General features: G+C 47.5%; 1 long non-coding RNA gene across 5 annotated transcripts; it reads left to right on the top strand.

Annotated features, from left to right (window-relative positions):
* Positions 1-213: 213 nt before the first annotated feature.
* LOC123434417 lies at positions 214-2,858 on the top strand. 5 transcript variants are annotated; one of them, XR_006625720.1, is made up of 3 exons: positions 214-1,093; positions 1,245-1,302; positions 1,837-2,858. It is a non-coding gene; the product is annotated as an uncharacterized LOC123434417 (long non-coding RNA). The 5 variants fall into 5 exon arrangements; XR_006625702.1 differs by having other exon boundaries at positions 1,786-2,858; XR_006625726.1 differs by lacking the exon at positions 1,245-1,302 and having other exon boundaries at positions 214-997; positions 1,786-2,858.
* Positions 2,859-25,987: the final 23,129 nt, after the last annotated feature.

Genomic DNA, 25,987 nt, shown 5'->3' with positions numbered 1-25,987 from the left:
TCTCAAAACTTTTATTCGTACTCAGTTCTTGGGGTATAAGATTGAGCACTGCCCCAAAATTAGACTCTCCAAGAGCGAATATCTGGGACGATGCTAGCGGTAGCCACGTCGATTTTACTGTGCCGAGTGAAAAGAAAGGAAGAAATGGATCGGGTTGTGCCTTTGAGTTAATAGGAGTACCTCCCTAGGCCGATTGGTCACATCGAGCCCCACGCCCACCTCTGTTTCTTTTCTTCCACACGCACGCGACCTGCTCTCTCTATCGTCCCTTATCCCACATGCCTCCTAACACGACCCCACCTCATGCCTGGGCGCTGCGCCGACACCTCCTCCCTCCGTCGTCCCCAGGTCCACGAAGGCGGGGATTGTGGTGATGTCGAGCAGGGTAGCAGGAGGCCAAGGAGTGAGAGGCGGGTGGCCAGATCGGGTACTAATGTGTCGGCGCGCCAACCTCGGCCTTGTAGATGTCGAAGTGGCGGCGGTCGCCAGGCCTGTTGGTGTCGCGATGGTGAAGTGCTTGGAGGCGCATGATCGATGGCCAAGTAGTATGCAACGCGAGACGCCGAGATCGGGCATCAGCACTGCCAAAGGTGCGCCGCCCATGTCTCTCCCCGCCCTCGCCCTCGCCCGGCCACATCTACCCCTCCCCTCGCGCACTCGATGCGGCTTGACCATGTCATCCCCACAAACGAGCTTGGACTCGGCGGCTACACATCAATCACTTCGAGCGACGCATCCCCACTTCTTAGGGAAGTGGATCCCATCGGCCTGGGTTTGACCTTGTCAAGAAGGCCGTAGTGGAAAATTGGTTGTAATCTGCTCTATCTCCCCCTTACAGTTTTGCCATGTATTGTGCTTGCTTGTACCTATTGGACGAGAAAAGAATGGAGAGTCCATGGTGATTCATTTTACTCCTATATTAATACTTGTTCTGCAGGTAAACATTTGGAATTATGCTAATCAAGAGGTGTTGCATGAATTTGATATTGGACTATCGGTAAATACCAATTTTAATCAATAGTTTCTCTCATAAGTTGGATCATCACAAGATTGGAGTCGGTCTGGTGTTGCTCTACTCTTTTCTGCCGTAAAGGTGTGATTCAGAATTTTGCGATTTAGTTTCAACGTTTTATTTTTAGATTAGATTGTATCCAGTTTGGTGCACATAAATCACATACGTTTCTGATGAGGCTTCTATTTTTCAACCATGAAAATGGTTATCAACCAATATTCCTTGGTGCTAGAGCCTAGAGCTGTTGTCCATGCATATTTGACAAAAACTTCATTTTCAATCTAAAACAGGTAAATATAGTTGTTGTTGTTTGATGTTTCCTTTTGTCACTTTTTCTAACCTGTATTGATTATTTATTAGTTGTTCATGTTGCTCTTCTAAGAAGAGGTTGATCTTGCACGTCTCACTACGGCATGCGAGTACCAAGGAAAGTGATGCACTAAAATGAAACTTGTTCTTTTTTTGCTCCCTTTAAATTTTTCGCTAAAAAAACTAGATAAGTTCGGCCCTTGGTGCTAGATATTTTGGCAACTTAGCACCCATTTATTCTAGACATGTTATCCTGGACATGTACTGTATTCTCATATCCATATAGTTAGTTGCTCCTTGTTTTGTTATGTTGGAGCCGCAGATGCATCTCAACCATTTAGGGAAACTATAATCTGCATCTTCAACTATAGTTTGCTGATTTGGGTTATTTGTGAGAAGAATCCTACATAATAATACCATTTCAGTTTCAGTATATATATGTTGCTAATACTTTCAAAAAGTAGGTCGGCGTAAATATGGAAATATGAATAATGCAATACATTGCATTTCTGAAGGTTTCCAGTTTGAGAGATATGTTTCAACATTCTATTGCTTCTGGTGGATTTGCGGGAGATCGGTGTGGTGTTGTTCCAGCATCAGGGTTTTGATTTACCTCAAAAGAATTTGGGGAAGTCATCAAGGAGAACAAAGACCATGAGTCCTTGACCTACGTGCTCATAAAGTGAGTATCGTCCTCCATATTCTAACTGAGCAATCGACATAATGATCATTGATTTTTTGGGATCCCCACTTTGTATACAAGACAAAATGAATTGTTGCATTGTTCTTTAAATGGGCACCATATTAGTGTATCAGTACCGAGGCATCATACTATATTTTTTCTCTTTCTCTTGCCTTGTGTTTCTATTCCATGCAAATAAACAAGGTCATCTTATCTGCTAGGTGATCCCAATGGTAGGTAAATGGGGTTCACTCCCGTTTTTTATTGATGCATTGTTAAATTTCTTACAATTACAATAGTGTAAAGTCACCTAATTTATCAATGTATTTACTAGAGCTCATTTAGTTCAATGAATATTTACCAATGTATTTACTAGAGCTCCCGTTCGTGATAAGTTCTTCTATACTGGTGACTGTTAGCTGAAGTTGTTCCATTGTGAGAAATGAGCTTAAACTTGCAGTATAACTCTGCTGTAATATCAGCACGACGAAAAGCCAAACAACTATAGCAATTCTTGAGAAGTTGTTCAGTATCCTCTCCTTATGAGCAAACACGAGTGTTGAGAAGGAGAAGTAAAAGAGCGATCCAATTTGACTACCTGGGGGCCCTGTGAAATCTTTATTTGTTCTATGCTCAATACACCAGACTACAAAACCTGTGAAGAGAAAGAAGGCCCCAATTCCTAATCATAGGTCAGCTCTCATAGGATTTAGGAATGTCCATGCAATCTTCTGCCTCCGGTCCCGGACTAGGACCAGCATGCGGACCATCGCATAATGTATATATGAGTAATTAACAGTACTCTGGAATAATGCATTGTGTTTTGTCCTATGTATGAGTAATTTACTTTGGTTTTGACGGCCTTTCTTCAAAGGCCTTTGCCCTTTGGTAGTCGTTTATTACTTCAAAGTTAAATGAAACATCATTTATATGACCGATTATTAAGTGCCAATCATAGTATTTGTGCAACCATTTATTTTTAGGGTTAATGTTGGTTTTCTTGCTTCTCTGAGCATGGTTGTTTCATAAACATGGGAATGCTCAAGTGTCAATTGTCATGAGACAATGAGAACAATAACATTTACAGAAGGTAGAATCTGAGCCTTAAGACAGGAAGCCCCCATAGTAACCTTAGTTGAGCAGTTCATCGATTATTTTGGACTAACCGAATGAGGTCTTACCAATCTAATATATGTACTTCTACCTACGAAAGACTAACAAGAGTTGAATGGTGCTACATTAACAATTATGTTTCTATAATATGATATGTACGTTGGCAACTGCACCACCAAGGCAGGTGCGCATAAGACCGCACAGGAGGAGCGCCAAGGGCACGCCCCTGCCACTAGTATGTAATCAAGTAGCGCATGCTTTAGCTGTGAGGGGAATACTTATGTCAGGTGTGCCTGACTCTGTATCTGACGGATGTGATCCGTGTGTATCTTCTCTGGTGGCGAGCGACTGCGCTTCGCACATTGTTTAATGCAATGCATTGAGTTTCAAAAAAGAAAAGAAGATTGCGCACCTCGATACACATAGTGGGAGTAAGTTAGGTAATATCATGTACTTGGGACTAGCGAGAGGAGGTTAGTGTAACATAGGTAGATACCATAACATGTTAAATGATATGCTACTATTCGTCATACATGTCAATAAATAAAGTCATCTATGATACTAATTTATGATACTATGCATTATAGAGGTTTTTTCGAAAAGGATGCATCGCCCCGGCCTCTGCATCGAGTGATGCATGTAGCCCATTATTAAGTACTGGAATAATCCAAATCAAGTACAGAGTCTAACGGTAAATCGTGAACAGAAATTACAAGGCGATCAACGCCCAAACCGATGATAAAAATAGGTGTAGTTGACTAACTCCCTATTCTATCAGCATGTCGCCATCCATATCGGCTGAAGATAGCCTGAGCTACCATCTCCCATCAGGCACACCCAGTAACCAAAGGCTCCATGGTTTCCATAGGAGTGAGTAAGGACCACATGCGGATCAAGGTGGTAGCCCTGAAGGTGACCTACAAAAAATTGATACAATGTTGTCTGTTAAAAACTAGGTCATTTCTGCAGTTCCATATAGCCCACAAAAGTGCAGATGTTCCAACTCGAATTAGTTTGGCGAAAGGAACATTAACCCCATCCAGCCACGTCCCAAATAACATGTTAATGCTAGTAGGCGGGGTGATGTTGAAAGCAATATGGATTGAGCGCCATAAGATTTTAGCCATAGGGAAGTCCAGAAAGAGATGCTTAATTGTTTCATACGATTGACAGAAGCTACACCTTCGATTTCCCTTCCAATTTCGCTTGACCAAGTTGTCCTTAGTTAAAAACAACTCCTTTGTGAACAAACCACAAAAAGATTTTTAACTTAAGGGGAACTTTAACGTTCCAAATATGCGTAGATTTTGGAATAGGTGAATTGTCAATAATATGGTCATACATTGATTTCACTCAGAATGTACCATTGGAGGTCAGTCTCCAAGTAATACGATCAAGATCATCAGAAAGACTAACATCCATTAGCCTTCTGACTAGATGTAGCCATCTACCCCATCTGTTGCCAACTAAGGATCTGCGAAACTGGATGTTGAGAGGAGTCTGACGTAACACTGCCGCAACACACGTCTGTCTGCGCTGGGCAATATTATACAGCTAAGGATATTGTATAGCTAGTGGCACGTCCCCAAGCCAATTATCCTCCCAGAATCTAGTAGATTCACCATTACCTATGATGAATTTAGTGCTGTTAAAAAAACCGTTTTTTTCCTCATTAGACCCTTCCAAAAAGGTGAATCTCCCGGTCTCAAAGTGACCTGAGCTAAGGTTTTTTGCTATAAATACTTGTTCTTCAGAATTTGTATCCACATACCTTCTGATTCCACAGAGAGTCTGAAAAGCCACTTGCTGAGCAGACACCTGTTCGTAACCTCTAAATTTTCAATCCCCAACCCTCCCCGATCCTTTAGCCTACAAATAATATCCCATCTAGCCAGCCTATATTTGGTCTTGATCTCATCACTCTGCCAGAAAAATCGGGATCGGTAAAAATCCAACCTTTTTCTCACCCCTACTGGTACTTCAAAAAAGGATAGAAGAAACATTGGCATGCTTGTCAACACTGAGTTAACTAAAACCAATCGTCCTCCATAGGATAGTAGCTTGCCCTTCCAGTAGCTCAGTTTTTTCTCAAACCGATCCTCGATGCACTTCCAGTCCTTAATTGTTAACTTTCGATGGTGAATAGGGATCCCTAAGTACGTAAACGGCAACGTACCACCTTCACAACCAAAGAGTTGATTATATGTGAGTTGTTCTGCTTTTGCGTCCCCAAAACAGAAGAGCTCACTTTTATAGAAGTTAATCTTCAGCCCAGATAGTTGTTCGAATAAGCATAAAATTAGCTTCATGTTTCTGGCTTTTTTGAGATCGTGTTCCATGAAAAGGATTATGTCATCCGCATATTGTAGGATGGAGACCCCCCCCATCTACTAGGTGTGGCACTAGGCCCCCTACTAACCCTTTGTCATTAGCCCTCCTGATCATTAGCGCCAACATATCTGGTACGATGTTAAATAGAATAGGTGACATAGGATCTCCTTGCCTAAGTCCCTTGAGTGTCTGAAATAAATGACCTACATCATCATTAACTTTAATACCGACACTACCCTTTTGTATAAAACAATCGATATGTTTTCGCCAAATCTCGCCAAACCCCTTCATACGTAGAGTTTGTTGCAAGAAAGACCATTTGACCTTATCATAAGCCTTTTTGAAGTCTACCTTAAAAAGGACTCCGTTAAGCTTCTTGGAGTGCAATTCGTGCAGGGTTTCATGTAGAACGACCACTCCTTCAAGTATATTCCGACCAGGCATGAAGGCCGTCTGCGAAGATTGCACCACAGAATGTGCCATCTTAGTTAGCCTATCCGTTCCCACCTTTGTGAAAATTTTGAAGCTAACATTGAGCAGACATATGGGACGAAATTGTTCAATACGCGAAGCACCCTCTTTCTTTGGTAACAACGTAATCGTACCAAAATTAAGATGAAAGAGTTGTAAGTGCCCGAAAAACAAATCGTGAAACATAGGCATAAGATCATACTTAATGATATGCCAACATTTCTTATAGAACTCAGCTGGGAACCCATCTGGCCCCGGCGCTTTACCATTTTTCATACCCTGAATCGCTTGTAACACCTCTTTCTCTAGGAATGGAGCGGAAAGACACTCATTGTCGGCTTGCCCGACCTGAGGAATATCCGCGATCTGATGCTCGTCCATAGACACAAAACTATGAGCCGGAGCACCAAACAACCGTTTATAATAATTTGTGATGTACAATTTTAGATTCTCATGACCTACTATTGTACCCTCATCTTGCTCTAGTTGTATTATCCTCTTTTTCTGATGCTTGCCATTTGCAATCAAGTGGAAAAATTTTGTGTTGTCATCCCCCTGGACAATAGCCCTAACTTTATCTCTAACAACCCATTTCATTTCCTCTTCTCGAAGAAGGATTCGAAATCTTTGTTCAACATCATACTTTAACGACCTCTCGTGTTCATCCAGCATGCGAGTCTCTGCCTGACGTTCCAGAGTGTCTATAAATTGGAGCAGTCTATCTTGCTCGTCTTTATAAACCCCAGAGACATTCTTAGCCCAACCTATCAAGAATTGTCTAAGATGACGAATTTTATTTTGCCAGATATCAACACTAGACTTCCCCCCCCCCACCACATCCTTGTTCAATTCCCTAGCAATCATGTCCACAAACCCCTCAAGTGTGAACCAACTTGATTCAAAAGAGAAAGCATCGTTTTTCCCCTTGTGAGTGGCCTGGCCAGAATCTAGTAGGAGTGGGGTATGGTCAGATATAGCCCTTTGAAGCGCACAAACCGTGACTAGCGGGAATTTCTGTTCCCAGTCAACACTAGTAAGTACCCTGTCCAATTTTTCAAACGTTTGATTATGTAGAGAATTGGCCCAAGTATATTTCCTACCTAAGAGATCAATCTCCCGTAGGTTTTGGCTCTCTATAATTGTGTTGAACATAAAAGGCCATCTGCCATCAAAGTTATTATTGTTCTTCTCATCAGCTCTCCTCATGATATTGAAATCACCACCTTCCACAAGTGGTAAAGTGTCATCGCAAATTTGAACTAAATCAGCAAGAAAGGCTGGCTTTTGCTCTGTTTGTGCGGCCCCATAAACCGCAACCAGAGGCCATTGGAACCCATCTTCCTTGGTTCTGATTCGAAATTTGACCGAAAACTCCCCTAGCACCACTTCTCGAACTTGAAGTGTATGACAACGGACACCAAGTAAGATCCCTCCGGACCTTCCTCTTGGAGGGAGACAATGCCAATCAAATTCAACGCCTCCCGAAAGAGAGTTTAGAAATTGCGATGTGAAATTATCCCGTCCAGTCTCCATCAACGCAATGAAGTCTAGACTATGTTGTAACGTTGTTTCTGCAAGGAAACGAATTTTAGCCAAGTCTCTCAGACCTCTGCTGTTCCAGAACGTTCCTTTCATATTTCATTGTAGAATTTTTTAGCAGTCTTGAATCTCGCGCTCCTGCGTATAGCAGAAACTGAATAAACCCTCCTCTTATAAGTTCGTTTTGGATTTTCAGTAGCATACTCCTGGTCCATATAACCAGTCGTATCTTTGCCATCATCATTAAGTGTACCATTGGGTTGCTGATTATGATGCAAAAACTCCTGTGGCTCCTCACTATCCTCAGGCGAGACTAAATTTTCACAAAGTAAATCCAGACCTCCCATATTAGATATTGCCTCATCATTCATTGGTTTAATTGCAGCTAGCTTGCGAATAATATCCAAAGCCCTATCAACTTCTAAGTCCAATAAGTCATTAATAGATTTGGAAACCTCTTTGCTCGTACTAACCAAGTTGACCCCCACAGAGGTAGCATTATCTATTATGTCTTGCGGAGAAAAATGAAGAATGGAATGCTCAGTATTAATAGACATACCTATCATATTCTGAACCTCTTTCATTTTGGCCGCCCGCATAGCCCGCCCAATCTGCAAGTCATCCGCATCAGGCTGAGACTGCACCCGTTGACTAGTCTGTCTCTCTGGACCCATCGGATTTGGAACTCCTCCAAACGCTATGACTTCATAAATGGAGATTGCAACTGGCTGTGGTGTAAAAACTGTCGGAGATGCATCTTCCTCTCCCACCATAGGCCGAACCGTTACAGGCAGACCTTCGTCCATAACCGTGCTGGCATCGCCTATAATAGCATCACCTATGACGGCACCCAGCTCAACTCCGCCACCTTCTGGCGCAATGGCCAGGCATGCATATGCACCGCCATGCACCCGACATTCAACAGTGACTCATACAATAGTATCATATAAATGTTCCCCACTATGGGCAGCCTTACCTGCGATCCCCTAGATTACCATTCACAATTAACGCAAGACATAGGAAAATGGGGGAATTTATTGCCATGTGTCATGGCAATCCTGCCACTACTCATGTTTTACCCCACATATAGAAGGCCAGAGGGGGTGTGGAGGAGAGATTTATGCTCTCATTCCTCCCAATGTCCGTCTTTTTCCTTGAACTTTTGCATCCAAGATTCTTCTACGTGCCTGAGTCGAGACCCTTTCCCTTCCTTTCCCTATTCCCACCCGACCATAGACGGAGAGGGGAAACAGAGTTGTGTGACGAGGTCGTCGAACACCGGCAAGAAGCCGGCGGCGAAGCCTCCGGTCGCTTCCCAGACAAGGTGGAAATGGAAGTCTTCCATGGTGACACGGTAGCGGCTAGGCCAGCTCTCCTCGACCGATTACATTCCCGCGTCGGAGATTGCCCCTCCCTATTCCACTCCCATCGCCCGGGGTGGCTGCTTCTACTCCATGTGGGTGCCCAAACCTCAGAACGGCGAGTGCGTATGTTCTGTCTCCCACCTACTGTGCGGTCTAGGATTTCCAATCCACCATTTCTTCGAGACATACTTCACTAATACTGCATGCAAATCCACCACCATTTTATGAGAAAAGCCAACATTTCAGACACGCGAGTGTCAACCAACACACTAAGGATTATACTCGTTGTCCACGCCGTAACGCTGACCATAGCGATTGTTGATCTCACACTCTGAATTAGCTCACGAGAGAGAGGTTTTCCGCAGCAAACTTGCATAGCTGCTTTTCTGTTTGTCTTTCCTTTTATTCCTCGGTGGTGATCGCTCGTGTCGCGGCTCTAGCGCTCTTACAGGATCGTGCCATCCCACAATCGAGTGCCAGGTCCACGGCGGCCTCAAATTGCTCCACAGATCGCAAACGAACGCGTCTTGCGGAGGCTCTGAACTAACCTGACGAGAAAGAGGGAAACTAACCAGCGAAACTATCCTAACTAACCCGCGAGACTGTCGGACTGTCGAGACTGACGGAGCTGAACTGCAGCAACCATCGACAGCCCGCTCGTCTCTAACGAAACTGAAAAACTAGCTTATTTGTGCAACAGACTCCCCCTAAGCTAGGTTGCCTGGTACTTGATGATTCCCACACGATCGCGCATCTCCTAAAACTGGGTTCGTCCGAGGGCTTTCGTGAGGATGTCGGCGAGTTGATCACCGGTGCATACGTACTGGACGTCGATGCTGCCGTCTTCGATACACTGACGAATGAAGTGGTAGCGCAGCTCGATGTGTTTGCTCCTGTCATGGAAGACAGGGTTTTTGCTCAGTGCAATCGCAGATTGGTTATCGACGCAGAGCTTGGTGGCACCATCGACGCGCCCTAACAGTTCTCCGATCAGCCGCCTGAGTCAGATACCCTGGCACACCGCTCCTGCCGTGGCGACGTACTCTGCCTCGCAAGAGGAGAGCGCCACGATCTTCTGCTTTGCTGACTGCCATGACACCGGGCTCCCGCCGAGGAAGAAGATGGTCCCGCTGGGGCTCTTGCGGTCGTCCACATCTCCCCCAAGATCAAAGTCGTTGTAGCCAACAAGCTCGGCGCCATGCGCCTGCTGGGAGTAGCAACAGCCCAACCTCTGTGTACCGGAGATGTACCTCAATACCTGCTTCATGGCGGCCCAGTGCTCGCTGGTCGGCGTCTCCATGAATCTGCTCACGTACCCGACGACATAGGTGATGTCGTGGCTCGTGTGGGTGAGGTAGCGCAGGCCCCCGACCACGCTTCTATAGTACTTGGCGTCCATGGGCTCGCCGGCCCCCTCCCGCCGGAGCTTGAGACGCGGCTGCATCGGCGCAGCTACGAGATGGCAGTCGGACATACCGGCCTTCTCCAGCAGCTTCCCAGCGTACGAGGGCTGCTCGACGATGACAATGCGGCCTGGCTTCTGTTGTACTTCGATCCCCAAATAGTAGCTCAGCTTCCCCAGGTCCCTCATCTTGTACAAGGCCATCATTTCCCTCTTGAAGTCGGTGATCGCCGTCGTGGAAGCTCCGGTGATGATCAGATCATCCACGTACACGCCTACAATGAGCCGGCCTCCATTGCCGGCGTACGTGTAGACTGCATGCTCTGAGGGGCACTTCTCGAAACCAAGTGCGTTGAGGTTGCTGTCTAGCTTTGCGTACCATGCCCTCGGCGCTTGGCGCAAGCCGTACAGAGCTTTGTGCAGCCGTAGCACCTTGCTTGTTGCGCCTGCCTGTTCGAATCCCGGGGGCTGCATCACATACACCTCCTCCTCAAGCTCGCCGTTGAGGAAGGCGGACTTGACGTCCAGGTGGTGTACCTCCCATCCCTCCTGGGCTGCGGCCGCCAGCAGCACGCGCACGGAGTCGAGGCGAGCTACTCGAGCGAATACCTCTTCGAAGTCGATGTCGGCACGCTGCACAAAACCCTTGGCGACGAGGCGGACTTTGTGCTTGATCACCTCCCCGACGGCGTTCCTCTTCTCCTTGAAGACCCACTTCAGGCCGATGGGTCGGTGTCCTGCCGGGAGGTCGCAGAGGGACCAGTTTTCATTGGCTTCGATGCAGGCCATTTCTTCCATCATCGTCGCTCGCCATGCCGCATGGGGTTCAGCTTCAGCAAACGTCGCCGGTTCTCCTTCGGGCAGAAGGAGAAGTTGTTCTGCCCTGGCAGGTTGGCTCGCGCCATCGGCGAGCACCTCGTCCAGGCGACAGAAGTGGTGGACGGCGTTCGGGTCGTCGTCGTCATCGTACATCTCCGCATCAAATGGTGGCGGCGTGGCGAACTGTACATCCTGCCTGGGTGAACTGTCAAGGGGAGTAGATCTTGTTCCTGACGAGCTCCCTGCTTCAATGACAGGGGCCACATGTGTCGGTGTAGGTGTGGTCGGTTCACCTCCGGAGGCGGCAGGTGCGTGTGCCCCTGGTGCTGGGGAAGTTGCCGGTGTGGCCGCATCCTCTCAGGAGCCACCGTAGGATGTGAAGTCGACAACGAAGGTGCCGCCCGTTGTCGCGGCCTCGTTGCTCCAGTCCCAGCTCGCGTCCTCGTCGAACACGATGTCGTGGGACACATGTACCCGGCGCGTGGCCGGATCATACACCCTGTACGCCTTAGTTCCAGGTTCGTACTCGATGAGTACCATCGGGGTGCTGCGATCATCGAGCTTCTTGAGCCCTGGGCGAGCGCTCTTGACGTGTGCCACGCACCTGAAGACGCGCAGGTGGCTCACCTCAGGTTTCTTACCATGCCAAGCTTCATAGGGTGTTGCGCCGTCCACGCTCCGCGTGAATGCTCGGTTTAGGAGATAGACGGCTGTGGTGACCGCCTCCCCCCAGAAGTAGTTCGGCAGGCCCTTTGCCTTCATCATGCTCCTTGCCATGCCCACCACTGTTTGGTTGCGCCTTTCGACCACGCCGTTTTGTTGTGGCGAGTATGGCGCCGTGAGATGACGCTTGACTCCGGTGGACGCGAAGTGTTCTACCAGTGCCGCGGACGTGAACTCCCCGCCGCGGTCTATGCACAGCGTGCCCAGCTTGCGTCGTGCTTCTATTTCAGCACGTGCTTGGAACTTCTTGATCGCCGATGTCGCTTCGTCTTTGGTTGTCAAGAGGGTCAGCCACATATAGCGGCTGTGATCGTCCACCAGCAGGAGGAAGTAGCGCCGGCCTCCAGGAGTCGCCGGCGTGATGGCCCCGCGGAGATCTGCCTGCACTAGATCGAGCGGTGATTCCGCCCTGTACTTTGCTATCTGAGGGAACGGTGTGCGGCGTTGTTTGCCGGCTAGACACACGTGGCACAGCTCGCCGGTGTGCTCTATGCCGGGAAGCCCTCGCACCAGTCCTCCCCGCGCCATCCTCTGCAGCACGTCAACGTGCAGGTGTCCAAAGCGGTCATGCCAGCGCCATGACGCGCTGTCCGCCCGTGCCGTGAGGCAGACGGGGCGCACGGGTTGGATGCAGAGCTTGGGCGCACGGGTTGCAATCGCCTGACGCTGATGATGAGGGCTCCGCATCGATTGTGGACGGTGAGGACGCCACGGTTGACCTTGATGTCACAGCCGTTTGTTGGAATTATGCCCTAGAGGCAATAATAAATATAGTTATTATTATAATTCCTGTATCAAGATAATCGTTTATTATCCATGCTATAATTGTATTGAATGAAGACTCATTTACATGTGTGGATACATAGACAATACACTGTCCCTAGCAAGCCTCTAGTTGGCTAGCCAGTTGATCAACGATAGTCAGTGTCTTCTGATTATGAACAAGGTGTTGTTGCTTGATAACTGGATCACGTCATTAGGAGAATCACGTGATGGACTAGACCCAAACTAATAGACGTAGCATGTCGATCGTGTCATTTTATTGCTACTATTTTCTGCGTGTCAAGTATTTATTCCTATGACCATGAGATCATATAACTTACTAACACCGGAGGAATACTTTGTGTGTATCAAACGTCACAACGTAACTGGGTGACTATAAAGATGCTCTACAGTTATCTCCGAAGGTGTTCGTTAAGTTAGTATGGATCGAGACTGGGATTTGTCACTCCGTGTGACGGAGAGGTATCTCGGGGCCCACTCGGTAATACAACATCACACACAAGCCTTGCAAGCAATGTGACTTAGTGTAAGTTGCGGGATCTTGTATTACGGAACGAGTAAAGAGACTTGCCGGTAAACGAGATTGAAATAGGTATACGGATACTGACGATCGAATCTCGGGCAAGTAACATACCGAAGGACAAAGGGAATGACATACGGGATTATATGAATCCTTGGCACTGAGGTTCAAACGATAAGATCTTCGTAGAATATATAGGATCCAATATGGGCATCCAGGTGCCGCTATTGGATATTGACCGAGGAGTCTCTCGGATCATGTCTACATAGTTCTCGAACCCGTAGGATCTGCACACTTAAGGTTCGACGTTGTTTTATGCGTATTTGAGTTATATGGTTGGTTACCAAATGTTGTTTGGAGCCCCGGATGAGATCACGGACGTCACGAGGGTTTCCGGAATGGTCCGGAAATGAAGATTGATATATAGGATGACCTCATTTGATTACCGGAAGGTTTTCGGAGTTGCCGGGAATGTACCGGGAATGACGAATGGGTTCCGGGAGTTCACCGGGCGGGCCACCCACCCCGGGGAAGCCCATAGGTGTTGGGGTACCGCACCAGCCCTTAGTGGGCTGGTGGGACAGCCCAAAAGGGGCCTATGCGCATTGGGAAGAAAATCAAAGAGAAAAAGAAAAAAAGGACGAGGTGGGAAGGGGAAGAAGGACTCCACCTTCCAAACCAAGTAGGACTCGGTTTTGGGGGGGATCCTTCCCCCCTTGGCTCGGCCGACCCCTTGGGGATTCTTGGACCCCAAGGCAAGGCTCCCCCCTCTCTATCCTATATATAGTGGGGTTTTAGGGCTGATTTGAGACAACTTTGCCACGGCAGCCCGATCACATATCTCCACGGTTTTACCTCTAGATCGCGTTTCTGCTGAGCTCGGGCGGAGCCCTGCTGAGAAGAGATCATCACAAACCTCCGGAGCGCCGTCACGCTGCCAGAGAACTCTTCTACCTCTCCGTCTCTCTTGCTGGATCAAGAAGGCCGAGATCATCGTCGAGCTGTACGTGTGCTGAACGCGGAGGTGTCGTCCGTTCGGCACTAGATCGTGGGACTGATCGCGGGACGGTTCGCGGGGCGGATCGAGGGACGTGAGGACGTTCCACTACATCAACCGCTTTCACTAACGCTACTGCTGTATGGTCTTCAAGGGTACGTAGATCACACATCCCCTCTCGTAGATGGACATCACCATGATAGGTCTTCGTGCGTGTAGGAAAATTTTGTTTCCCATGCGACGTTACCCAACAGTGGCATCATGAGCTAGGTTCATGCGTAGATGTCTTCTCGAGTAGAACACAAAAGTTTTTGTGGGCGGTGATGTGCGTTTTGCTGCCCTCCTTAGTATTTTCTTGATTCCGCGGTATTGTTGGATCGAAGCGGCTCGGACCGACATTACTCGTACGCTTACGAGAGACTGGTTTCATCGCTACGAGTAACTCTGTTGCTCAAAGATGACTGGCGGGTGTCAGTTTCTCCAACTTTAGTTGAATCGGAATTGACCGAGGAGGTCCTTGGATGAGGTTAAATAGCAACTCATATATCTCCGTTGTGGTGTTTACGTAAGTAAGATGTGATCCTACTAGATACCAATGGTCACCACGTAAAACATGCAACAACAAAATTAGAGGACGTCTAACTTGTTTTTGCAGGGTATGCTTGTGATGTGATATGGCCAACGATGTGATGTGATATATTGGATGTATGAGATGATCATATTGTAATAGATAATATCGACTTGCACGTCGATGGTACGGCAACCGGCAGGAGCCATAGGGTTGTCTTTATAACTAACGTTTGTGCTTGCAGATGCGTTTACTATTTTGCTAGGATGTAGCTTTAGTAGTAATGGCATGAGTAGCACGACAACCCCGATGGCGACACGTTGATGGAGATCATGGTGTGGCGCCGGTGACAAGAAGATCGTGTCGGTGCTTTGGTGATGGAGATCAAGAAGCACGTGATGATGGCCATATCATGTCACTTATGAATTGCATGTGATGTTAATCCTTTTTTGCACCTTATTTTGCTTAGAACGACGGTAGCATTATGAGGTGATCTCTCACTAAAATTTCAAGAAGAAATTGTGTTCTCCCCGATTGTGCACCGTTGCTACAGTTCGTCATTTCGAGACACCACCTTTTGATCGGGTGTGATAGACTCAACGTTCACATACAACGGGTGCAAAACAGTTGCGCACGCGGAACACTCGGGTTAAGCTTGACGAGCCTAGCATGTGCAGACATGGCCTCAGAACACATGAGACCGAAAGGTCGATCATGAATCATATAGATGATATGATTAGCATAGGGATGCTTACCACTGAAACTATACTCAACTCACGTGATGATCGGACTTGAGCTAGTGTAAGTGGATCATGAACCACTCAAATGACTCGAGAGATGTACTTTTTGAGTGGGAGTTTAGTGAATAATTTGATTTAGTTAAACTCTAATTATCTTGAACATAGTCTAAGTCCACTTTGAATATATTTGTGTTGTAGATCATGGCTCACGCGACAGTCACCCTGAATTTTAATACGTTCCTAGAGAAAGCTAAGTTGAAAGATGATGGAAGCAACTTTGTAGACTGGGCTCGTAATCTTAAGCTAATCTTACAAGCTGGGAAGAAGGATTATGTCCTTAATGCTGCGCTAGTAGATGAACCACCCGCTACGGCTGATCAGGATGTTAAGAACGCTTGGTTAGCACGTAAGGAGGACTACTCAATAGTACAATGTGCAGTCTTGTATGGCTTAGAACCGGGACTTCAACGTCGCTTTGAGCGTCATGGAGCATTTGAGATGTTCCAGGAGTTGAAGTTTATCTTTCCGAAGAACGCCCGGATCGAGAGGTATGAGACCTCCGATAAATTCTATGCTTGCAAGATGGAGGAGAACTCGTCTGTCAGTGAACATGTGCTCAAAATGTCTGGGTACTCAAACCGTCTAGCTGAGCTAGGGATTGAACTCCCGCAAGAAGCTATCACTGACAGAATCCTTCAATCACTGCCGCCAAGCTATAAAGGCTTTGTGTTGAACTACAACATGCAAGGGATGAACAAGTCTCCCGGCGAGTTGTTTGCGATGCTGAAAGTCGCAGAGTCTGAACTCCGTAAAGAGAATCAAGTGTTGATGGTGAATAAGACCACTAGTTTCAAGAGAAACGGCAAAGGCAAGAAGGGTAATTCGAAGAAGAGCGGCAAGCCTGTTGCCAATCCGACGAAGAAATCCAAAGTTGGACCTAAGCCTGAAACAGAGTGTTACTATTGCAAGGGCATGGGTCACTGGAAGCGCAATTGCCCCAAGTATCTGGCTGATAAGAAGGCGGCCAAAGAAAAATCAGGTATATTTGATATACATGTTATTGATGTGTACTTAACCGGCTCTCGTAGTAGTGTCTGGGTATTCGATACCGGTTCTGTTGCTCATATTTGCAACTCGAAACAGGAACTGCGGAATAGACGAAGGCTGGCGAAAGATGAAGTGACGATGCGCGTGGGAAATGGTTCCAAGGTTGATGCAATCGCCGTCGGCACAGTCTCACTTCAGTTACCGTCAGGATTAGTTATGAACTTAAATCATTGATATTTAGTGCCTACTTGAGCATGAACATTATATCTGGATCTTGTTTATTGCGAGACGGTTACTCTTTTAAGTCAGAGAATAATGGTTGTTCTATTTCTATGAGTAACATCTTTTATGGTCATGCACCCATTGTGAGAGGATTGTTCATATTGAATCTTGATAGTGATACACACATACATAACATTGAGACCAAAAGAGTTAGAGTTAACAATGATAGCGCCATATTTTTGTGGCACTGCCGCTTAGGTCATATTGGTGTAAAGCGCATGAAGAAACTCCATGCCGATGGACTTTTGGAGCCACTTGACTTTGATTCACTTGACACGTGCGAACCATGCCTCATGGGCAAGATGACTAAAACTCCGTTCTCCGGAACAATGGAGCGTGCAAGTGACTTGTTGGAAATCATACATACCGATGTATGTGGTCCGATGAGCGTAGAGGCACGCAGCGGATATCGTTATTTTCTCACCTTCACTGACGATTTGAGTAGATATGGTTATGTCTAGTTAATGAAGCACAAGTCTGAAACATTTGAAAAGTTCAAGCAATTTCAGAGTGAAGTTGAAAATCATCGTAACAAGAAGATCAAGTTCCTATGGTCTGATCGTGGGGGTGAATATCTGAGTTTCGAGTTTGGTGCTCACTTAAGACAATGTGGAATTGTTTCACAATTGACACCGCCTGGAACAGCACAGCGTAATGGTGTGTCCGAACGTCGTAATCGTACTTTATTAGAGATGGTGCGATCTATGATGTCTCTTACCGATTTGCCATTATCATTTTGGGATTATGCATTAGAAACAGCTGCATTCACTTTAAATAGGGCACCATCAAAATCCGTTGAGACGACACCATACGAACTGTGGTATGGCAAAAGGCCAAAGTTGTCGTTTCTTAAAGTTTAGGGATGTGATGCTTATTTCAAAAAGCTTCAGCCTGAAAAGCTGGAACCCAAAGCGGAAAAGTGCATCTTCATAGGTTACCCAAAAGAGACAGTTGGGTACACCTTCTATCTCAAATCGGAGGGCAAAGTGTTTGTTACTAAAAACGGAACTTTTCTCGAGAAGGAGTTTCTCTCGAGAGAATTGAGTGGGAGGAAGATAGAACTTGACGAGGTTGTCGAACCTCTCATCCCTCTGGATGGTGGCGCAGGGCAAGGGGAAACCTCTGTCGTTGCGACACCGGTTGAGGAGGAAGTTAATGATGATGATCATGAAACTCTGGTTCAAGTTTCTGTCGAACCACGCAGGTCGACGAGACCACGTGCTGCTCCAGAGTGGTATGGTAATCCCGTCTTGTCGATCATGTTGTTGGACAACAATGAACCTGCAAATTATGAAGAAGCAATGGTGGGCCCAGATTCCAACAAATGGCTAGAAGCCATGAAGTCCGAGATAGGATCCATGTATGAGAACAAAGTGTGGACTTTGGAAGTACTACCTGAGGGCCGCAAGGCTATTCAGAACAAATGGATCTTTAAGAGGAAGACAGATGCTGACGGCAATGTGACTGTTTATAAAGCTCGACTTGTGGCAAAGGGTTTTTCACAAGTTCAAGGAGTTGACTACGATGAGACATTCTCACCCGTAGCGATGCTTAAGTCCGTAAGAATCATGTTAGCAATAGCTGCATTTTTCGATTATGAAATCTGGCAGATGGATGTCAAAACGGCGTTCCTTAACGGTTTCCTTAAGGAAGAGTTGTATATGATGCAACCCGAAGGTTTTGTCGATCCTAAGAATACTAACAAGGTGTGCAAGCTCCAGCGATCCATTTATGGACTGGTGCAAGCATCTCGGAGTTGGAACAAACGCTTTGATGAGGTGATCAAAGCATTTGGGTTTATACAAGTGGTTGGAGAATCTTGTATTTACAAGAAAGTGAGTGGGAGCTCTGTGGCGTTTCTAATATTATATGTGGATGACATATTGCTGATTGGAAACAACGTAGAGTTTTTGGAGAGCATAAAGGATTACTTGAATAAAAGTTTCTCTATGAAGGACCTAGGAGAAGCTGCTTACATTCTAGGCATTAAGATCTACAGGGATAGATCAAAACGCCTGATAGGACTTTCACAAAGCCCATACCTTGATAAAGTTTTGAAGAGGTTCAAAATGGAACAGTCCAAGAAAGGGTTCTTGCCAGTTTTACAAGGTCAAGATTGAGTAAGACTCAGTGCCCAGCAACTGATGAAGATAGAGAGCATATGCGCTCCGTCCCCTATGCTTCAGCCATAGGTTCTATCATGTATGCAATGATGTGCACTAGACCGGACGTTAGCCTGGCCATAAGTATGGCAGGTAGGTTCCAGATTAATCCAGGAGTGGATCACTTGACGGCGGTCAAGAATATCCTGAAGTACCTGAAAAGGACTAAGGAGATGTTTCTCGTGTATGGAGGTGACGAAGAGCTCGCCGTAAAAGGTTACGTCGATGCAAGCTTTGACACAGATCCGGACGACTCTAAGTCGCAAACCGGATACGTATTTATTCTTAATGGGGGTGCGGTAAGCTGGTGTAGTTCCAAGCAGAGCGTCGTAGCAGATTCTACATGTGAAGCGGAGTACAGGGCTGCCTCGGAGGCGGCTAAGGAGGGTGTCTGGATGAAGCAATTCATGACGGATCTTGGAGTGGTGCCAAGCGCACTGAATCCAATAACCTTGTTCTGTGACAACACGGGTGCCATTGCTCTAGCAAAGGAACCATGGTTTCACAAGAAGTCCAGACACATCAAACGACGCTTCAACCTCATCCACGACTACGTCGAAGGGGATGACGTAAATATATGCAAAGTGCACACTGATCTGAATGTAGCAGACCCGCTGACTAAACCTCTTCCACGGGCAAAGCATGATCAACACCAGAATTGTATGGGTGTTAGATTTATTACAATGTAATTCGCATGATGATGTGAGGGCTAGATTATTGACTCTAGTGCAAGTGGGAGACTGTTGGAATTATGCCCTAGAGGCAATAATAAATATAGTTATTATTATAATTCCTGTATCAAGATAATCGTTTATTATCCATGCTATAATTGTATTGAATGAAGACTCATTTACATGTGTGGATACATAGACAATACACTGTCCCTAGCAAGCATCTAGTTGGCTAGCCAGTTCATCAACGATAGTCAGTGTCTTCTGATTATGAACAAGGTGTTGTTGCTTGATAACTGGATCACGTCATTAGGAGAATCACGTGATGGACTAGACCCAAACTAATAGACGTAGCATGTTGATCGTGTCATTTTATTGCTACTGTTTTCTGCGTGTCAAGTATTTATTCCTATGACCATGAGATCATATAACTTACTAACACCGGAGGAATACTTTGTGTGTATCAAACGTCACAACGTAACTGGGTGACTATAAAGATGCTCTACAGGTATCTCCGAAGGTGTTCGTTAAGTTAGTATGGATCGAGACTCGGATTTGTCACTCCGTGTGACGGAGAGGTATCTCGGGGCCCACTCGGTAATACAACATCACACACAAGCCTTGCAAGCAATGTGACTTAGTGTAAGTTGCGGGATCTTGTATTACAGAACGAGTAAAGAGACTTGCCGGTAAACGAGATTGAAATAGGTATACAGATACTGGCGATTGAATCTCGGGCAAGTAACATACCGAAGGACAAAGGGAATGACATACGGGATTATATGAATCCTTGGCACTCAGGTTCAAACGATAAGATCTTCGTAGAATATGTAGGATCCAATATGGGCATCCAGGTCCCGCTATTGGATATTGACCGAGGAGTCTCTCGGGTCATGTCTACATAGTTCTCGAACCCGTAGGGTCTGCACACTTAAGGTTCGACGTTGTTTTATGCGTATTTGAGTTATATGGTTGGTTACCGAATGTTGTTCGGAGTCCCGGATGAGATCACGGACGTCACGAGGGTTTCCGGAATGGTCCGGAAACGAAGATTGATATATAGGATGACCTCATTTGATTACCGGAAGGTTTTCGGAGTTACCGGGAATGTACCGGGAATGATGAATGGGTTCCGGGAGTTCACCGGGGGGGCCACCCACCCCGGGGAAGCCCATAGGTGTTGGGGGTGCCGCACCAGCCCTTAGTGGGCTGGTGGGACAGCCCAAAAGGGGCCTATGCGCATTGGGAAGAAAATCAAAGAGAAAAAAAAGGAGGAGGTGGGAAAGGGAAGAAGGACTCCACCTTCCAAACCAAGTAGGACTCGGTTTGGGAGGGGAATCCTTCCCCCCTTGGCTCGGCCGAACCCTTGGGGGTTCTTGGACCCCAAGGCAAGGCTCCCCCCTCTCTCTCCTATATATAGCGGGGTTTTAGGGCTGATTTGAGACAACTTTGCCACGGCAGCCCGACCACATATCTCCACGGTTTTACCTCTAGATCGCGTTTCTGCAGAGCTCGGGCGGAGCCCTGCTGAGACGAGATCATCACCAACCTCCGGAGCGCCGTCACGCTGTCGGAGAACTCTTCTACCTCTCCGTCTCTCTTGCTGGATCAAGAAGGCCGAGATCATCGTCGAGCTGTACGTGTGCTGAACGCGGAGGTGTCGTCCGTTCGGCACTAGATCGTGGGACTGATCGCGGGACGGTTCGCGGGGCGGATCGAGGGACGTGAGGACGTTCCACTACATCAATCGCGTTCACTAACGCTTCTGCTGTACGGTCTACAAGGGTACGTAGATCACACATCCCCTCTCGTAGATGGACATCACCATGATAGGTCTTCGTGCGCGTAGGAAAATTTTGTTTCCCATGCGACGTTACCCAACACCGTTCTCGTCTAGCTGGCCGAGACTCACCACACTGCTCCTGAGCTTGGGGGTGTAGTAGACATCCATTAGTGCACGCTGAACTCCCCCGTCGATGGTGAACGCAATGGTGTCACGCCCTTGAATCTGAACCACCGATCCATCTCTGAAGCGCGCAGTTCCTATGATTGCCGTGTCGAGCTCGGTGAAGGCCGCGTGATCACCGGTCATGTGGTTGGACGCACCGTGTCCAGGTACCACACCGGATCGTGGGCGTCGCCGTGTCCGGCGGGAGTGATGTTTGCCTGCTCCTCGTTGAAGAAGACTGCGCCTTGTGGTGGATCATCGTGACCCCGGGTCTGCGGTGCCTCCTTCGCAGGGAACGCGAGCTCCACCACCTCGGCGAGCAGGAGCTGCGGATCGGCCTCTTTGTCTGCCTTGACGAGAAGGGCCTCCTCTTCCCTCTTCTTCTTCCTACAGTCCCGGGCCCAGTGGCCCTTGAAACCGCAGTAACGGCATTTCTCTTTGTCGCCGCTGCTCTTGTTGGGCTAGTCTCCCCCGCACCTGCCTCCGCGAGCGCCCGCTTGGCCGCCTCTGCGACCACGGCCACCGCCCCTCTGGCGGTTGTTGTTGCTCCCTGACGATGTGCCTTGATCGCCAGCGTTTGAGCGGGCCTGCCACTTCTCCCACGTGAGGAGTAGACGCCCGCCCTGACCACCGATGCCTGCCGGTACATCATCCAGTCTCTCCTGCACGATACGCAGTCTGCCGGTGACCTCGTCCAGGGAGAGCTCGCTGATGTCCAGCAGTGTTTTGATCACAATCGCCACCTGAGTGAACTGCGGTCGTACGATGCGAAGGAATTTTGCCACGACCTTCGATTCCTCCAGGGTGTCACCAAGCGCGCGCAGGCCGGAGACGATGCCGGACAGGCAGAGCGAGAAGTCGTCGATGGTTTCTCCGTCGCGGAATGTGATGCCCTTGAAGTCGCGGCAGAGCTTCTGTGTGTTGGCCTCGCGCACCCGTGTGGCGCCGAGGCGTTGCGTTGCGATGGTGTCCCACGCCTCCTTGGCGTTCTCCTTCTCACCGACGGCGAGGAGTACGTCCGTGGGTAGACCACGGAGTATTGTGATCATGGTGTTGCGCTCGTCGTGGTAGGGGGCGTCGCTGTGCGACACAGCCCGCCACCAGCCGTGAGCCTGAAGGTAGACCTTCATCAGCAAGGACCACTCCGGGTAATTCGAGCGCGACAGCATTGGGAGTGCGTCGCTCGCGGGCGCCGACTGCACCACCTGCTGCACCACCATGTCCCTGCGCGGCTGATCGCTGTCGGCCGCCATTGACTTGGACATAGCTCTGATGCTAGTTGTTGATCTCACACTCTGAATTAGCTCACGAGAGAGAGGTTTTGCGCAGCGAACTTGCATAGCTGCTTTTCTGATTGTCTTTCCTTTTATTCCTCGGTGGTGATCGCTCGTGCCGCGTCTCTAGCGCTCTTACAGGATCGTGCCATCCCACGATCGAGTGTCAGGTCCACGGCGGCCTAGAATTGCTCCACAGATCGCACACGAACGCATCTTGCGGAGGCTCTGAACTAACCTGACGAGAAAGAGGGAAACTAACCAGCGGAACTATCCTAACTAACCCGCGAGACTGTCGGACTGTCGAGACTGACGGAGCTGAACTGTAGCAACCATCGACAGCCTGCTCGTCTCTGACGAAACTGAAAAACTAGCTTATTTGTGCAACAGCGATGGTATCATATAGTTGGGACTAACAAATATACTGTTGTGACAGATAATTAAAAAAATATAGTTGAATTTAACATACTCCCTTCATCACGGTTTAGAAGACACGATTCCTTTTACATGCATTTTCAGAATAAAAGAGGATTAAGACGCGTGGCATTTACTGCTTCATTAATTAGGAGTATTAGTAGTCCCTCTGTCCCGATGAATAAGGCTGCTCTTAGTGGGGAGTAACATATAGTAGTATCATGCATATGTTACTATTGTATCATACTACCTTCATAGTGCATAGTATCATAAACTAGTATCATATGTGATCTTATTTATTGACATACATGACACATAGTAGCATAGCATTTAACATGATACTGTATCTACCTATGTTACTCTAACCCTCTCTCTCTTCTTTAATTACTTGCTACATCAGCATGTTTAATAGTCTCAAGACTATGCTACTAGCTATGATACATCCACTATGGCCAGCCTAAGTCACCTTAGGAGTAGCAGCGCGACCTATGTGGAAAGGGATTGGGCTAGGAGAAGCATCGTGAGCAGCTGAACTTCCAGTCACAACCTATTACAAATCAACATTTAATCCCTAGTTATTAGGATGCCTTTTTAGCTTTCCATGCGGACGCACGCACTTGATGGCATGCAAAACTCACTTCAATCTCTTGCCTAATCAACGCTCACCCGTGGATGCATGGAGTGGTTATTCTCCTGCGGGCTTCTCCTCTTCCTCCCCGCGCGTCTTCTTCCTCCCTGCGCGTCTTCTTCCTCCCCGCGCTTCCTTTGGACCAATTTTTTCAACCAAATATTCCTCGCGCGTATCTTCTTCCTCTTCGTGCCTCCTCTAGCTCCAACATTTTTCGTTTTGGATCAACAGCGCGAAACTGTGACATACATCTATAAATAGGCTACCTGACGGTTGGGTTGTTGCATCTTCTCGCATTCGTCTTCCCCCTCCTGTCAGTGGTGATGTTTGATCTCAACGACGAACCACCAGTAGAGGAAACAGTGGAGGGTGGAGCAGGCCATGGTGGAGAGGAAGTAGGCCGATGTGGTGGAGAGGGTGGAGGAACCAGGTCGCCGCCACTAGATGAGTTGGCCGTTGGTGCTCGAGCTCGAGGTACAACATATGTCGTCGTCCTAGGTGTTCGCCGGCCGCCACCTGTAGGAATGGCAGGTCGTCCGCGTGGCGGCTTCTTTTGTACTAGCGGTGAGACGTCATAGGGGCTCCCACCGCTGGGCCTGGTTCGTCGTCATCGGGCCGTCTACACTTAGCATCGGACACACTGTCGCCCGATCTCCTTGGAAGAACCATGCCAAGTTTTATGATAGGCACGGCAGGAAGCGAGCCAGTTGTCCCCGTGTGCCACGTTGGACTATCCCGATGGTCCCGCGGCGGCGGTACGAGTGAGGTAGGATCCAGTCGTGGCGACGCGAGCAATTGCGCATGAGGTGCAGCATGTGTTGGGCGTCCTCGTGGTGCATGTAGTGGGCCAGATATTGGCAGCAACAGCGCTGCAGGATCTTCCATCCAAGGTCTAGAGCAGCAACCCGTCCTCGGTGGTGGTACGGGTCGTGTCAGCATGAGCAATGGGGGACGAGGTGCAGCCCGTCCTCGGCGGGGTCGAGGTTCAGGAAAAGGCACTCCATGTGTGCAAGAAAATGGCGAGGGCATTGGATATACCGGTGGCTTCAATAGCAACTACACGTAAGTGCATCTGTATTACACATTCTAATTTTTATTTGGATCACTAAGAACTAAACAAAAAACATTTGTGTATATCTTTGGCAACTTTCAATCTAATCATGATGCTGGTGTCTTTGAGCACATCGATGCTTGCCCACCTCTATCAGAATTTCTGCTAGCCCCAAAGAAGATACTGGACCTAAGTAAGTCATGCATCATTTGAAATGCATCATGTGAAATGCAGCATGTGTAATGCAGATTGTCTTCATGAATAGATTTACTTGCCAACAAGAAGAATAGGAAATACTATGACGTCGACCAATGCAGACACGTCTATGGCATGCTCTTGGCCAGGAGTGGTCTTGGTAGAAGGAAGAGGGGAGTAAGTAAAGAGGTTGCCCGTCTATATGAATGTCGAGTGAGGGTTGTGCAAACGATATGGAACCAAGGGAGAGAAGGTGGTTCCGTTAACGCCGTCATGGATATGAGAATGCTAAAGTCTGGTAGGTCAAAAGTTATGCTCAATGCCGATGCCATTGAAGCTATACCACATGAAGAACGTACAACACTACGGTGTCTAGCTGTTGCACTTAACATGAAGAGGAGCACTGTGCATTGTAGGCTTAAAGAAACAAAATTTTGTCGTCATACTAGTGACTTGAAGCCCTCTTTGAATGTAGACAATATGAAGGCCTGTGTGTTGTACTCTCTTATGCACCTTGAGCCATCAAGCTTGCCACATAAGCCTACTTTCAAGGCTGGGTACAATGTTGTCCATATAGATGAGAAGTGGTTCTATCGGACGAGGAAGAACCAAAAACTTTATTTGAGCAATAAGGAACCAAACCCTCAAAGGTAAACAAAGAACAAATGGCACATAGAAAAAATAATGTTCCTTGCTGCCATGGCTAGGCCTAAGTACAATAGTGCAGGTGAGTGCACATTCACGACAAGATAGGGGCGTGTCCTTATGTGGAATGGGTACCAGCAAAAATGGAGAGCAAAACTAGGAAAAGGGGAACCATGGAATTGAAGCCATGCGCAAGTATTGGTAAGATATTTCCATTCTATTATTGTGATGTCTTCAAATTGTACAATTTTATTATGTTAATGTTTCCATCATTTTATTGTTCTTTGTGTAGGCAAG

The sequence above is a fragment of the Hordeum vulgare genome, chromosome 1H (genome assembly GCF_904849725.1).
Source record: "Hordeum vulgare subsp. vulgare chromosome 1H, MorexV3_pseudomolecules_assembly, whole genome shotgun sequence".
Classification (NCBI taxonomy): Eukaryota; Viridiplantae; Streptophyta; class Magnoliopsida; order Poales; family Poaceae; genus Hordeum; species Hordeum vulgare.
Note: the sequence above shows the minus strand (reverse complement) of the source record. Positions and strands in the feature narration are given on the sequence as shown.